The following is a 15,983-nucleotide window of genomic DNA, read 5'->3' on the forward strand; positions in this document are numbered from 1 at the left end:
GACCCCAAGGATTACCATGCCTTTAGGACTGAAATGCAATATGCCCTGAATGTGCAGTTTGATGAGTTCCCTGATGAGGAATCCCGAGTTGCTTTCGTAATTGGGCATCTTGAGAAGGGGGCGCGGGACTGGGTTCGACCCCTGATGGCAACGCACAACGATGTCCTGAAGGACGCTATGAAATTCTTTCGTGCAATGGATATCATGTTCTCCAGCGATATTGAGGAGGGGGGAGTGCGCAGACAGCTAATGGCTTGCAAGCAGGGAAGCAGATCTGTCCGTGAGTACTGGACTGAATTTACCATGCTGATTCACAGATTGGGGTGGGATTTATCGGCAGCACCCATTCAGATGCTATTTGAAGAAGGTCTTTCTTCAGCTGTGAAAGACGAGCTGGCCAGGAGCCCCAGGGCGGTGTCTATGGATCAGCTGACCAAATCTGCGCTGACCATTGGAGCGCGCCAGGAGGCAAGAGCCTTGGAGAGGCGGGAAGGGAGAGGGGAACGTTGGAAGGAGTTACGCATTCCAGACATTCCTGAGCCAGCTTTCCCGCCGGCAGAGCCGATGGAAATCGGAACAGCCCGCGCGCGCGCAGTTTCAAAGCCCAGTGAGGGGGCGAAGAAGGAGGGAAAGGGACCCCGGAAATGCTATCTCTGCCAACAGCCAGGCCACTTTGCCAGAGTCTGCCCCCAGAGGAAGGAATGGCAAGGGATGGTGGGAACTGTTGAGGGGGAAGAGCAGGGAGAAACGGAGCAGGTAAAAGCCAACGCCTGGTTGCCAGCAGGGCACTGCAGCCAGGCCAAAGAGCAGTGAAAGTGCCCCTTTCCCAAGTGCCAGTGCCAGAAGCTCCTCGACCTGCTCTAGTGATTGAAGTGTCGCTAGAGTTGCAAAATGGACACCCCCTAAAAATAAAGGCGCTGTTAGACTCAGGCAGCTCCTGCAATTTCATGAGCAAGGAGTTTGCGGCTGAACACCAGATACAGACTATCCCCTTAAGCAACCCCCTGCAGGTGACCACGATCGATGGCAGAGAACTGTTGGGAGGAGGCGTCAGCTTGCAGACCATCCCAATGATAATGAGGGTGGCAAGGCACACAGAACTGATAGCGTTTAATGTGGCCACCTTGGGAGGCGCTCCCATTATTTTGGGAATGAGCTGGCTAGCCCTACATGATCCGCTGGTGGGCTGGCATCAAAGAGTGGTTTCCTTCGGTTCCGCACATTGCTTAGAACACTGCAGGGGGGAAAAGGGGTCAGCAGGGGCCCAAGCCACCCTAGCAGGGACGGAAGTGATGGAGAAGGGGAAGGTGCCATCACAGTATGCTGATCTCAGCGACGTGTTCAGCGAGAAGGAAGCTGACCAACTACCCCCGCATAGGCCCTTTGATTGCCAGATCAATTTACTCCCTGGAGCACAGCTTCCTGTAGGCAGGTTGTATGCCATGTCAGACAGGGAGATGCAGGAGTTGCGAGCGTTCATTGACAAGAACCTGAAGAGAGGCTTCATCAGAGAGTCCAAGGCAGCGGGGGGTAGCCCAGTGTTTTTTGTGGATAAAAAGAACACGGACAAGCCGAGACTGGTATGTGACTTTCGGGCCCTAAATGCAGTGACAGAGCCGGTGGCTTTTCCTATGCCCAGGATTGATGATATTTTGACCAGGGTGCGAAAAGGAAAGATTTTTACAAAGCTGGACCTAAGGGGGGCGTACAACCTGATACGTATAAGGAAAGGGGATGAATGGAAGACCACCATGTTCACCCCTTTGGGGGCATTTGAATATCTCGTTATGCCTTTTGGATTACAAGCAGGCTCCGCGTGTTTTCAAGCCTTTATGAATCATGTACTGGGGCCTTTGCTCTACAAGAATTGCGTGGCCTTCTTAGATGACGTGTTGGTGTATTCGGAGAATGAGGAGCAACATGTGAGAGACGTCAGAGAAGTGTTGAGCAGGCTGCATGCCAACAGACTGTGGGTGAAACTGGAGAAGTGTCAGTTTCATACCAAGGAGGTGGAATTCCTGGGGTACCGCTTGTCAGACAAGGGGTTGGCCATGGACCCCGGCAAGGTTCAAGCGGTGCTGGAATGGAAAACCCCCAAGACTAAGAAGGATGTGCAGAGGTTCCTAGGGTTTGGAAACTTTTATCGTAAGTTCATCCGAAACTTCGCTCACCTGACGGCGCCCATCACGGACTGTCTCAGCAGCAAAAAGAAGTTTGTTTGGACGGGGGAGGCGGAGCGAGCGTTTGAGGAACTGAAAAAGGCCTTCGCCTCTGACGAACAACTTCTACATGTGGATTTACAAAAAAAACTGAGGGTCGAAACAGACGCTTCTGACAGAGCCATAGGGGCGGTGCTTCTTCTGCAGCCAGGGAAGGAGGGGTCCGAGTGGCGACCGTGTGCCTTCTTTTCGCGAAAGCTGAACAAATCGGAGAGAAACTACACGGTGTATGACCGGGAACTTCTTGCGATTTATGAGGCCTTCCGGAGATGGAGGCACCTACTAATTGGTGCACAACAGAAGGTGCAAGTACGCACGGACCATAAGAATCTAGAGTATTGGAGAACTGCGCGAGTGCTCAACCAACGGCAGTTGAGATGGGCCCAGGAGTTCTCCAAATTTAACTTTGAGATTTGTTACGTACCAGGCCAGGAGAACGTTAGGGCGGACGCTCTATCACGCAAACCTGAATATTTGGAGGGAGAGGGTGCACCCGAAGAGACCCATGTCATTCCCGAGGATCGCTGGGTGTGTGGGGCGGCACTGGTGGGGCTAAGGGAACTGATAGAGGGAACGGTGCAGGATGAATATGCCCAGGACAAACTCAGGGGTCTCAGGAGGGAGGGAGACAAACCCGGGGGTTTTGAGGAGAGAAACGGGGCGTTGTACTACAAGGGAGCGTTATACGTACCTGAAGGAGAATTGAGGGAAAAGGTACTCAAGCAACTGCACGATAGCCCCACAGCAGGGCATTTTGGGCAACACAAAACCATGTGGCTGGTTACCAGGGAATTCTGGTGGCCCAAGGTCAGGGAAGATGTGCGGGAGTATGTGAGAGGGTGTGACCGATGTCAACGAGCCAAGGGGGAGAGGCGGGCACCGGCAGGTTTATTAGAACCACTCCCCACGCCGGAAAGACCATGGGAGGCAGTGGCAATAGATTTTATGACTGATCTGCCCAGGTCCAAAGGGAAGACAGCCATTATGGTTGTGGTAGACCTGTTAACCAAGATGGCCCACTTTATAGCCTGCTCACATGCGGTCACAGCAGAAGAAACCGCTAAATTGTTTGTGGAAAATGTGTTTAGATTGCATGGTGCCCCCTTGAGGGTGGTTTCGGACCGAGGGAAACAATTTACTTCCAGGTTCTGGAGGAAGCTCATGAGCTTATTGCATGTAGAGGTGAATTTCTCAACTGCCCGTCATCCAGAAACCAACGGGCAGGCGGAAAGAGCTAATGGTGTCCTCCAGCAATATTTGAGGTGTTATGTGAATGACAGAGAGAATGATTGGGTGGAGAAGCTGGCGTTGGCAGAATTTGCCTATAACAATGCGGAGAACGTGTCCACGGGAATGAGCCCTTTTTTGGCCAATCACGGGTGTCATCCCCGAGCCTTCCCAGGGGGGGAGGGGGAGAACTGGAGCGTTCCAGCCGCAGAACAGTTCGTTGAAGAAATGGAAGCGATCCATCGCCAGCTCCAACTTAATTTAAACAGGGCGAAGGAGGAATATAAGAGGCAGGCAGACAAAACCAGAAGGGAAGGAGAAAGCATTAGGGTGGGGGATCAGGTGTGGTTGTCCACCCAAGGGTTACCATTTAAAGGAGGTTGTAAGAAGTTAAGACCCAAAAGACTGGGCCCATTTGAAGTCACGCAACAGGTCAACCCAGTGGCTTTCAGACTCCGGTTACCTAACCACATGAAGTTGCACCCAGTGTTCCACAGATCATTGCTGTCACCGTATATAGGGGACAGAGAGGGGAGGGTCAATAGGGGACCAGCTATGGAGGAAAAAGAACACAGCTACCATGTAGCGGAGATTCTCGATTCCAGGTGGAGGGGAGAGCAAGTAGAGTATTTGGTAATGTGGGAAGGGGAGCCGGAGTCGGAAAACACCTGGGTCAGGGCAGAGGATGTAGATGACGAGGTTTTGATTGAAACTTTTCATCAGAGATTCCCTCGGAAACCCCAGCCAGTGGCGAGGTTCCGGAGGGAATACTTCGCCACCACCGACGAAGAAGAAGAGTTGGAGGGGTTCGCTGATTCCGAGGTGGAGGAGGATTCAGCGAGTCGGAACGAAGACCGATGGAGGGAAATGTTCGAGACGTCGGAAGATGAGGAGGATTCTTTTAGGGGTTTCAGCTCCTCACCGCCCAGAGGAGAGAGAAGGGGCGGGGGAGAGAAAGGGGTGAGAGACACTTCGAGCGAAAATAGCGGGGAGGTGTCAGAAGCAACTGCAGGGAGACCTATGCTTCGCCGGAAGCTGTCACGTCGTGAGTCCAGGAGACGCGTTTCCGTTAAGGAACTTCTTTGCTGGAAGCGCTTCCGCAGACAGCCACTGTCGGACTCTACAAGTGACTAGAGCAGACATGTCTGAGGAGCTCTGTCACACACAGAGGTTTGTGGGGTCGCACAAACTCTGAAGGGGCACTATTTTAAGCACAAGCAGCTAATCATCCCCTGACACTACCCAAATATGTATACTTGACCTGGTACTTTAACATGTACCAAGTATCCAAACCTGACGGACAATTCAAAGTTAAGATGAAGTTAAGCATCCATTTTTTTCAATGGGAAAGCTAAGCATTCTCTCTCATTCAGACCAAAGGCACCAGGGACTTAACTTGGACTGAATCATGCCCCTAGCTTTAAACACCCCAAAAACCTATGGGGTATCAAAAGCCAACATTGTGTTTATGTCATTTGCTCATTTTGTGCTGGGATGACCTATATATAGCACAATGTCTTTCACCGGAATACATGGGATCAGTAAATATTACTTAGCAAGCATATCAAATTAAGTGTTTTCTTATGATGAATGCAATGCCAATTAAGTAACTTGGTCAACTAAGTGCTTTGTGACTGGTGAAAAGCAATTTCTGTCTGGCAGGAGTCTACACTTTTCCCCCAAATGGTTATTATCCTTGTATTTTGTTTTATGATTAATGATAATGTGGCTTATATTAATGGTCTCTTGACATTCTACTGGCATTATGCACTAAATGCATATGAAAGTAACATGAATTTCTCATTTGATGTACGATAGATAACTCTTGTGGTTTACACAAGTATGTATTAGGCATTTGGCGAGAATCCCTTATTTAGTGTTTGCAGGTGTGTGGTACATCATCCATTTCTAGAAGGCAATGATCCAAAAAGCCATGTGGCATCTCATACAACAGTGTAAATTTAGATTATATGTCAGTGTTTTGGTGTCTCTTCAGTTATTGTTACAATTAAATTAAGCAAAAGTAATTTAAATCAGATTGATCTATAGCCAGTCTCAAATCTTCCATTCTTGGGCAAGGCGATTGAGCGGGTGGTTGCTGAACAACTCCAAGCACGCCTGGAGGATGCGGACCATTTGGATCCCTTCCAATCGGGATTCAGGCCTCACCATGGGACTGATACTATGATTCAGGCCTCACCATGGGACTGAAACTGACTTGGTCTCCAGAGGGCATGGGACAGAGGTGAGAGCTGTTTCCTAGTTCTGTTGGATCTCTCGGTGGCTTTTGATATCTTTGACCATAACATCCTTCTGGACTGTCTAGAGGGGCTGGGAGCTGGGGGCACTGTTACACAGTGGTTCTGCTCCTTTCTCCTGGGCTGTGTCCAGAAAGTGGTGTTGGGGGGATGAGTGTTCAGACCCCTGGGCTCTCACTTGTGGGGTGCCTCAGGGTTCCATCCTCTCCCCCATGCTATTTAACATCTACATGAAGCTGCTGGGAGTTTGGGCTAGGTGTTAATCAATATGTGGATGATATCCAGCTCTACCTCTCTTTCAAATCGGAACCAGTGAGGGCAGTGAACGTCCTGTGTGAGTGTCTGGAGGCGGTTGGAGGATGGATGGCAGCTAACAGATTGAGGTTGAATCCTGACAAGGCAGAAGTACTGTTCTTTGGGGACAGAGAGCGGGCTGTTGTGGAGGACTCCCTGGTCCTGAATGGGGCAACTGTTCCCTGAAGGAGGCGCAGGTCAATTCTGTGTCCAGGGCAGCTGTCTACCTGCTCCATCTGGTATGCAGACTGTCTCATCAGAGTGGTGCATGCTCTAGTTATCTCCCGCTTGGACTACTGCAATGCGCTCTACGTGGGGCTGCCTTTGAAGGTAACTCAGAAACTGCAATTAATCCAGAATGCGGCAGCTAGACTGGTGAATGGGAGTGGCCGCCGGGACCGTATAACACCGGTCCTGAGAGACCTGCACTGGCTCCCAGTATGTTTCTGAGCACAATTCAAAGTGTTGGTGCTTACCTTTAAAGTCCTAAACAGCATCGGTCCTGTATACCTGAAGTAGTGTCTCCAGCTCCATCATTCAGCCCAGACACTGAGATCCAGCGCTGAGGGCCTTCTGGTGGTTCCCTCACTGCGAGAAGTGAGGTTACAGGGAACCAGGCAGAGGGTCTTCTCGGCAGTGGCACCTGCCCTGTGGAACACCCTCCCATCAGATGTCAAGGAAATAAGCAACTATCCTACTTCTAAAAGACATCTGAAGGCATCCCTGTTTAGGGAAGTTTTTAATGTTTAATGCTGTATTCTGATTTTAATATTTGATTGGGAGCTGCACAGAGTGGCTGGGGAAACCCAGCCAGATGGGTGGGGTATAAATAGTAAATTGTTGTTGTTGTTGCTGCTGTTGTTAAAAGTGGTTCCATATTTTATTGCATTTTTTTTTAAATTGCAGCTAGGAACTGCTCTTGCTGTTTTCTTGCTCTGATTTCATCAGTTTTAGAACCCAAATTTCACTACAGATTGTGTCTTATTTCATCTTCAGTTCTATTTAGATTTATCATAAATTAATCGAAAGTACATTCTGGCACTAGAAAGCATGAGAACCATGACTCTTAGTTCTGAGCTAAGACAGTCATCCAGCAATCATTGTGGTGAAGTCACTTAATGCTGCACAATGTTCTCATCTTCTTTAATTGCTCACTACACTTCCTGATAGTCAAAGAAACCTAATGACTTCTTGTTTCTGATAAACTTAAATAATTTCTTGTTATTTGTTTTTATGTCGTTGACTAATGCATTTAAATGTCTTCCCTTGGGTCTTTCAATCCTCCTTTTATGCTTATCTGTTGTTAATATTTTGTTCTCCCCCCCCCCCTTCATTTGCTGAGGATTGTTGATCTTACATTTTTACTGTATGAATGCTGTGTCTGGCTTAGCCCACAATCATTAGAGGTTTCTTAAGGGATCGGCAACATCTAGCCACGTCCTGCAGGCCAAAATAATGCATCTCCTTCACACTGACTGCACAGGAGTAAAAAGTGCTCCTTACTCTGTGTGTCTGCACCCACATGCTTGTCATTATCAGATCACAAATGCACATCAAAATTTGAATGTAAGGTGAACACTTATATGTAAGGTTAAACAATGAGTTTGTTGATTATGCTGATTATATTTCAGAATGTCTATTCATTCTAGAATTCACCAGTACAATATTTATGTCATACTGTTGGTGGTATCGATGAGGTTGGATATAACTACATAAGACATAAATCAGCATATACAAACAAGTCCTTATACCAGCCACACGGTATCACTATTCAGGCACCCCCCCCCCCCACCCAGCAAGTAGTTCTCAAAATGTGTGGTGCAACCCAAAGGGACCTTTCTGTTCTCCTCTATGAATCAGAATATGTTCTGTGTGTTCTAGATCACATAAATGGGGCACAAAATAGTTTGTTCTCAATGATTAGATGATATAGTTTCATAATGTAGTAAGTGAGTAATTTTGAAATTATGCTAATGTGTGGGAAGGTATATTTGAGTATAACAAAGCCTATGAAGAAAATGTCACAGCTAATTTGTTTTAAAAGAATTCTTATTTTAAAATAAAGGCCATAGAGAAAAGGCTTAGATGGTATACTGATGCATTTTAACATTTATAATTGAAGGTCAGTTTTCTTCTTCTGTGATCTTTCTGGTCAAACATATGTTATTTCAAGCAGGAGCCAGGGATCAAGTTTGGCATTTGTTACCTGATTTGCCTATATTTCATCTCAAATAGGTCTTGCCAGTTGCCACACTTTCCTGCCCTAGCTTGTAACTAGACATTGACTGGGTGGCTGTGCCACCCTTCTGATTCTGTATTCAAGAAAAGGTCTGTCCAAAATTGAGTAAACAAAAGCAACCACAATGTATAGAATATTAGCCAAGGAAGGTTTCCAGTTTGTGTGGCCATTAAAAAATTACCATTATTATTATTTTTACCATTCAGATGATGTTTCCTTTAGGTTAGCAACACCATTAGTTATATGAAAGGTTAAATGAATTGACACCTGCAGCTGACCAGTAGCTAATTTTAATCTGTAAGAAATGATACCCATGTTCTAATATGAGAATGCTGCATTTGTAACCAAGAACACGTTTGGGCTGGATCAGATAATACTTCCCCCTCAGTCTGGCCCCATCATGGGGAAAGAACTGTAAACATGCTTTCCCTGCCTGCCTGCCTAGTGCCAGCTTAACCAACCCCAGTTATTCAGTAGGTACCATGGCTGAATATAGCCTATATGCAAAACCTAATGTATTAAGTGATTTTGTCTTGATTACATTCCAGATGAGTTGGGAGGTTCTAGATTGGGAGAGGGTAGAAATATTATCTGATCCAGTCCTTTATCAAATCTAGCTCAAAAAACACAATTGATGGGAAATATAAATACCATAACAAATCCTAAACATGTCTACTCACAAACAACCCACACTGTTCACTGGGGCTTATTTAGGTACAGGTATATAGGTGAGCTTCCGTTGCTCGGTCCCTGCTCCTGCCAACCTAGCAGTTCGAAAGCATGTCAAAGTGCAAGTAGATAAATAGGTACCACTTCTCTGGTTCGCCAGAAGCAGCTTAGTCATGCTGGCCACATGACCCGGAAGCTGTACACCGGCTCCCTCAGCCAATAAAGCGAGATGAGCGCCATAACCCCAGAGTCGGTCACGACTGGACCTAATGGTCAGGGGTCCCTTTACCTTTACCTTTATATAGGTGCAGGGTTACTAAGAAATGAAATTCCAGACAGGGCCCTGCAGAAGAAGGGGTGATGTTTTGGAGATAATGGCTGGCAGTTCCCAATGGCTTAAATTAAGCTATACAGGAAAAAGAAAATGCAACTGTAAATTTATAAAGGTTTAATCCCATCTGTGGTGTTCCCCAATACTTCCTTTACTTTCCACATGTGAATGAATGATTGCTGTGGTCTGCAGAGCATACAGACACACATTGTGCCGCTTCACCTGAACAAGGGATCTCTTAAATATACAGGCTTTCTATGCAGAAATATCTCAACCAACCTAGTGTTGGACACATTGCTAATTCACAATAATATTCTGGTTCCTGCTATCTTAAGTGAATCAGGATTTTCTTTACAAGGATAGATTTTGCAATTTAGTAAATTAAGTATGATTCTTTTCATCAACTTTTAGAATATGTGGCATGCTGATTATAACCTGATAAGAAGGGCTGTAATTGGATTTTATTCTATTCTATTATTGATAGGATAATTCCTGTCCATTAGTTTCAAAACAAACACATGCCTTTCCCAGACATTACGAACAGACCTAGATGAAGTTACTTATGACCAAGGCCTGAAATAAAGACATAGGCAGATGGAATGAAAATGGCACCACTTTCTTAAATGTTGAACCAAATCTCCAAGCTGAGGAGGCAAATTAGCCTCAGAGGTGGTCCCCATCTTACCCCTGGACCTTGCAGCCTTGAGCTGCCGGCCTTAGAAGCTGCCAGTTTCCCCAGATGAGCCCAAAGGACAGTGGAATGTTCTGAGCTATACACTATGCAGAGGAAAACAAGCATAGACAACGAAAAAGTGACTTCTTGGAAAACAGTGGCACAATGGGAAAGTTGTATAAAGCACCTTATATCCAGGTGTGCATTTTCTTCAGCCACTTAGCTATCCAATGTCTGTCTCTTATTCAGCATGTCTACCCTGAACTACTACTCTTCTTCAAAGCCTTTCTCTCTGCAGTTATTCTCAGGCATGCAGCATTGCCTTTATCTTTATCTTTGAATGTGGGGATCAAAGGACAAGAAGGAATCAATCTGGCACTAATGATGTTGCCAAGCTTCATAATTTCTTTTCTTGCAATAGGAACAGTGACTATTTGTAATGCTAACACAAAACCAGAGGGAAAGGGGCCAACAGGAAATCAGACCTAAAACACAAGGCCTCAGTTGTATGAAAATTAGAATGCAATTTCATTTTTCCTTTATTTCAGAATTTATAAACCACTCTACATTCAAGGAATACCTGAGGGAGGGAGCTCCATCAACCTTATTGAGTAGGGATGGGAAACTTTTTCCTCATGGGCAGTCTTCAGGGAGCCACATGCTGGTTATGTATGGGAACAGAGGCAAAGGTCATCAGAGCAATGGATATAACTCTGTGCAGTATGTTGCATTCCAGACATGCACACACACACACACACCTGTCTACCAGGAAAGTTAAATACATTATCACAGTTCAATGACATGAATCTGTCAGAAAATTGCTTTCCAGGAAGGACTACATTTGGCCTCTGGACCCAGGTTTCTTCACCCATGAAGCAGAAACTCAGCTTGGGAGCTGAGTTTCTTTCAAAAAGAAACAAAGAGGCTTTTTCTTTTGCGGAGGGAGCTGTGTTATTCCACTGATCAGCAGCCAGGAAGGCTTTGGAGCAGGGGTCCTCAAACTTTTTCAGCAGGGGGCCGGTCCACTGTCCCTCAGATCTTGTGGGGGGCAGGACTATATTCTGAAGAAGAAAAAATGAAAGAGGGATGATGAACGGTGCGTGAAAAGGCTCCGGAGAGGAGCTGCTTTAAATAGCGGCTGCTTGAGAGGGGCGCTCAGCCAACCACAGCTCCCGTGTCTTGCAAGCAGCAGGGGCTGGTGGCGGAGGGGCTCCAGAGAAGGGCTGCTTTAAATGGACACTCAAGAGGGGCACTCAGCCAACCGTGGCTCCTGTGTCTTGCGAGTGGCAGGGGCTGGCGGCGGCGGTGGAGGGACGATGAGCGGCGTGCAAAATGGCTCTGGAGAGGGGCTGGCACCAACAAAGCCCAGCCCCCTTCCTCCTCTAGGCAGGGCGGGGAGAGGGAGGGAGGAGGCGCTGCCACCGCCACCACCACCACCGTTCTGTGAAGGAGAGGGAGGGAGAGGGAAAGAACACGTGCACTGGTGATCCACCTGCTGGTGATCCACGTGGCAATTCCCGGACCGTCTGCGGGCCGGATTTGGAAGGCAATTTGGCCTGTTCTGGCCCACGGGCCTTAGTTTGCTGACCCATGCTTTGGAGGAAGAAGAGGAGGAGGAGGAGCCACAGCAGCCATGCCAAAACATGAATTCTTTGTAGACATGATCCATGAAGGGTGCTCTAATGCTGTCAGCTGTGTTCTCAACAAGCTGGGAGGTGTTCAGTTTGAAATTGACCTGCCCAACGAGAGTATAGACTCAGAGCACAGTGTTGACACCTTACTGAACACCCTGAAGAAAACTGGGAAGTATGTCTCCTACCTTGGAGACAAATAGCCACATAGGAAAGCTTGGTCGGTGGGGCTACTGTGCTTTAGGGAAGCAACGCTTAACATGGCTTCTGTCAGAAGGCAGCTGTTTACACTTCTGTCAATCTTCCTTCGACCACAGTTGCCCTGCCAGATGTTGGAGAAAAGGGGAAGGGTGGGAGGAAGAAGTCTTTTGGTGGGGGAAGGACTATGAGAAATTTTGACTGCAGATGTCCCATGTCTTGTCCCACAGCAGTAGTGTTTCTTCTCTTTGGCCTTGTAATAAAACTTGGATCTGCTATATTCAAGTAGAAAAGAAAAGACAAGAAAAGAGAAAAGAAAGGACTGCAATCTCAGTCACTGTCTTTGCTGCCCTTATGCCTGAATCTCCCTCTCTGAAAACCTACATTATGACTTCTCTAAAATTTCATTTAAATTCCACAAGAAAACCCATAGGTTTTAGGAAACCTGTGCTTAATCTTCATCTGAACCAATTTTAAGTAAATGTAACTGCATTTCCTCATGTTCATCACTTACTATCCTGCTCTTAGGATTCAGGAATAGGGTTTCCCCCTTTCTTTTGAAACTGTGTAAGCAGCCAGTGTTGGTTCCATGTTGGTATAATAAGCTCATTTTTTCCTTACTCTACTTTCCTTATTCTACACTCAGAATAAATAAAATATCAGTTCTTTGCATTTTGCCCACATCGTTTATGATCTATTAACTAGATTCTAGTTCTATATAAAATGATTAATGCATCTATGATCATTTCAGAGAAAAGCTATATCCTACCTGGAAAATGTTACTTTAGCATTTCCCTCCAACTTCATTTGCATTAAGTGGAAATCAGGACTGCTACTTTATGTTGAGACTGGTGATTCAGCTGGAGGTTGAAAACTACACACAGCTTGTTATTCTGGGTGAAAGGTAGTTATGCTTAGGATTTCTCCCCACATCAAAGAGAACACTACTTTAATAGTCCAATGTTTACTTGGTATTTTCTGAACTATGTTATGTATGGCTCTTCTCATCTCACATCCATAGAATTTTAAAGGGCACAGTGGATCATCTGTAAAATCATCTGCTGTACAACTGGATGTTCTATGTGAAAGGCATCTTTAAAAGATGTCAGCCCTACCTTTTTCTTAAAGTCTCCAAGGAAGGAGGGTGGGTTTTTTGGATTTTTTTACATCCTCTCTGGGCATATTCTATTGCTCTACTATCCATGCAGCTATGAATGTTTTTATTGTGAATATTTAGCCTAAATGTATCTCATTGTATATCAAGACCACAGCTCAATTAATTACTTCAGTGGTTTTCAACCAGTGTGCCGTGGCACCCTGGGGTGCCTTGAATGATGGTCGGGGTGCCACAGGAAACACTGGTCTCTGTCCTTCTTTGCTTCCCTCCCTTCTCTGATGCCCTCTTGCTCCTCCGAAGGCTTTCACAGTTGTTCATTGCAGCAGACGTGGCTATAAGCTCCCCAGGTGAATGGTTCCTCTGGCGCTGGCCAGGGGGTGCTTCCCAGGCCCTGTGGGGCAGTGTGAGGAGGCACCTCTCTTTGGGGCAGGGGGGCAGCTCATAGGCCGGGGGCTTGCTTGGCAGGGGGTTGGACTCGATGGCCCTTGTGGTCTCTTCCAACTCTATGATTCTATGATTCTATGACTCCCAAGGAGAGGGGAGAAGAGAGGAGGCTAAGGGAACACTCCACAAGGGAGAGTGTTCAAAAATAGGTGAGGGACTGCCAGCTCTGCAGGCATAGGGTGGCATAACTGGGCTCCTGAGCCCCATAGGGATGCCGCAGAAAGAATGTAGTTGGTCAAGGGATTTGTGGACCTAAAAAGGTTGAAAACCTCTGAATTACTTCAAACAGTACTGATGCTGATGGAACAGAAAGGGCAAGTGTCTTGTGCTTTCCTTTACATCTCCATTTTTCACCTGAAATAGAAATTTGTATCTTCCCACCCATCCTAGAGGATGGAAAGGCTGTCTTTTACTGGGAGGCAGAAGCATCTCACAGGCAACAGAAATGCTGCTGCAATTTGGCATTTTGGAAAAGATAGAGAATGATGTAGAAGAACAAGAACCACAAGGCACTTGTGTGTGTCCTCCCCCCAATGTCAAATCTAAAGCCATTCTCATCAGGTAGGTGAGCTATTATGCAAATAATGCAAAGAGGCAGGACTCCTATATTCTTAATAGCTGTATAAAATGGGAGTTTTGCAGATTCAGTTTACAGTGCAGGTGTGAAAAAGACACTGGAACTAAATAGCTTCTTCCTTGCAACTATTGAAGAGAAAGGGACTCTGTTCTTTACATCTGGTTGCCCCCCCCTCTCTCTCTCTGTGTCACCCCCTTTTTAAAAAAACCCAATAAAAGAACACAAAAAGTCAGGGGAGTGATGATGCCAGTCACTTTGGGTCAAATCTCACCAGTTTAATAGTTTGTCCTTGAGTTTCCAAACCACTGATGATGTGTGCCAAGCTCCACTCCTAAAATAAACAAAGCTAGTTAAATATGTTCCATGCCACAGGTACCATCTGACCATTTGGGAGAAAATGCTACATCCAGGAGAACATCTAAAATATCTCTCCTTTCTCTTTAGAAGAGAAAATCCCATTTATACACAGTCCACACTTCTAGATTCCAAATACCCTCAACACCATCTGTTCAATCCTGTCTGGATTAAGCTTCCTAGCTGTCACCAGTTAAGCATTATCTCCACTAATCAAGAATTTATACTGCTTCTCATGCAGTTGATATAAACTATGACATACTGATGTTATTTCACTTCAGTGCTCTGAAAACATCTCTCCATAAAGACAACTTCCAAGATCATAAGGAACAATACTCCATAACTCCTTCTGGATACCCAGAGAGGGATAACAATAATCTCTTTAAATCAGCATTGTTCACTTCCACTAGAAATTGTAGCAGATCCAACACTAAGGAATAATAAATAAGCAGAAACAAATCTAGTAATATGAGTGCCTATAAGGAGAGGGGCAATGGCTTAATGGTAGAAAGCATGCAAAAGATCTTAAATTCAATCCCTGGCAACTCTAGGTAGGGGTGAAAGAGACCACATTTCAAAACCTTAGAAAGCTGCTCCTAGTCCATACTGAGCTGGATGGATGGACAGTCTGCCTGTGTATAAGGTAGCTTCCTGTGTTCCTATCAAAAGGGTTATATGTCCCTTGCATATACTGAACAAGATTTTTTGACACACCAGCCAAAGTGGTTTCGTTTAAGGGCAATTTGTCTATGACAGATAAACTAGCAAACCACCTGAGATAAAATCTCAGTGGAAGAGTTCTGATATTCACTCTCAATTTCAGATACGAAACAACATAATGAGAAAGGATCTCTTTCTGAACCTCTTCAGGGATCTGTATAAAGACCAGGTTAAGAAGTCATCATCCTGCAATATGCTATGAGATTCTTACACATCCCATCTCTTAGGGTTTTTGCTTGTTTGTGTGTGCATGGTTTTGTAAAAAGCATCTGCTAAATTGCAGGAGTGAGGGTGAACTGCAGTATTAAATGCTAACCATATGTAATATCTTATTATCACCATTTTCTTCTAAGCTGGAATCCAGTGACTGTTTTAGTAGTGAATTAAGAGCCAAATCCAAAATAAAGCTACCTCCAGCAGGTGTGCACTGTAAAAGATGCTTTAATGTGTTTCTGGACTCTAGCTGAGACCAGCTTGATGTACCATTCTCTTGTACAGTCCCTTCCTATAGAGAATAGGAATATACTTTGCAAAGACATCAAAGAATGAGTAAGAATTGCTCTTGACTCTAAGACTAGGTAAGTAAGACTTGTGTCCTGCCACACATCTTCCCGCAGCCAATAATCTGCAAGTCAGATTTTACTTCAGTCTAATAAGGTAGCTGAGAGCTATGTGAGTGTTGTTTGTTTTCTTAGTATTTGAGTGAAGGCGGATTAACAATTCATCATGTATATGCTGCTATGCCCATCCTAATCCTACACCTTTTGCATAGCTAGGGGTTCTGTATATAAAAGAGGCAAACCTCTCCTGCAGATCTATGAGCTATGGGGTATTTCTGATCCCAACATGTATAGATCATAGAATCATAGAATCATAGAGTTGGAAGAGACCACAAGGGCCATCGAGTCCAACCCCCTGCCAAGCAGGAAACACCATCAGAGCACTCCTGACATATGGTTGTCAAGCCTCTGAAAAGGCAACCAATGAAAACTCTTGGGCTGCTCACAGCATGAACTTACTGAGAATCCCTCT

At 45.6% G+C, this 15,983-nt stretch overlaps 1 pseudogene across 1 annotated transcript; it reads left to right on the forward strand.

The window, feature by feature from the left end:
• The first annotated feature begins 11,513 nt into the window (after window positions 1-11,513).
• On the forward strand, window positions 11,514-11,948 carry LOC309526989 (copper transport protein ATOX1 pseudogene; annotated as a pseudogene). The gene has a single exon. The product of its transcript is annotated as a copper transport protein ATOX1 pseudogene (transcript).
• Window positions 11,949-15,983: the final 4,035 nt, after the last annotated feature.

The sequence above is a fragment of the Podarcis vaucheri genome (assembly GCF_965113315.1).
Source record: "Podarcis vaucheri genome assembly, chromosome: 2".
Lineage (NCBI taxonomy): Eukaryota > Metazoa > Chordata > Lepidosauria > Squamata > Lacertidae > Podarcis > Podarcis vaucheri.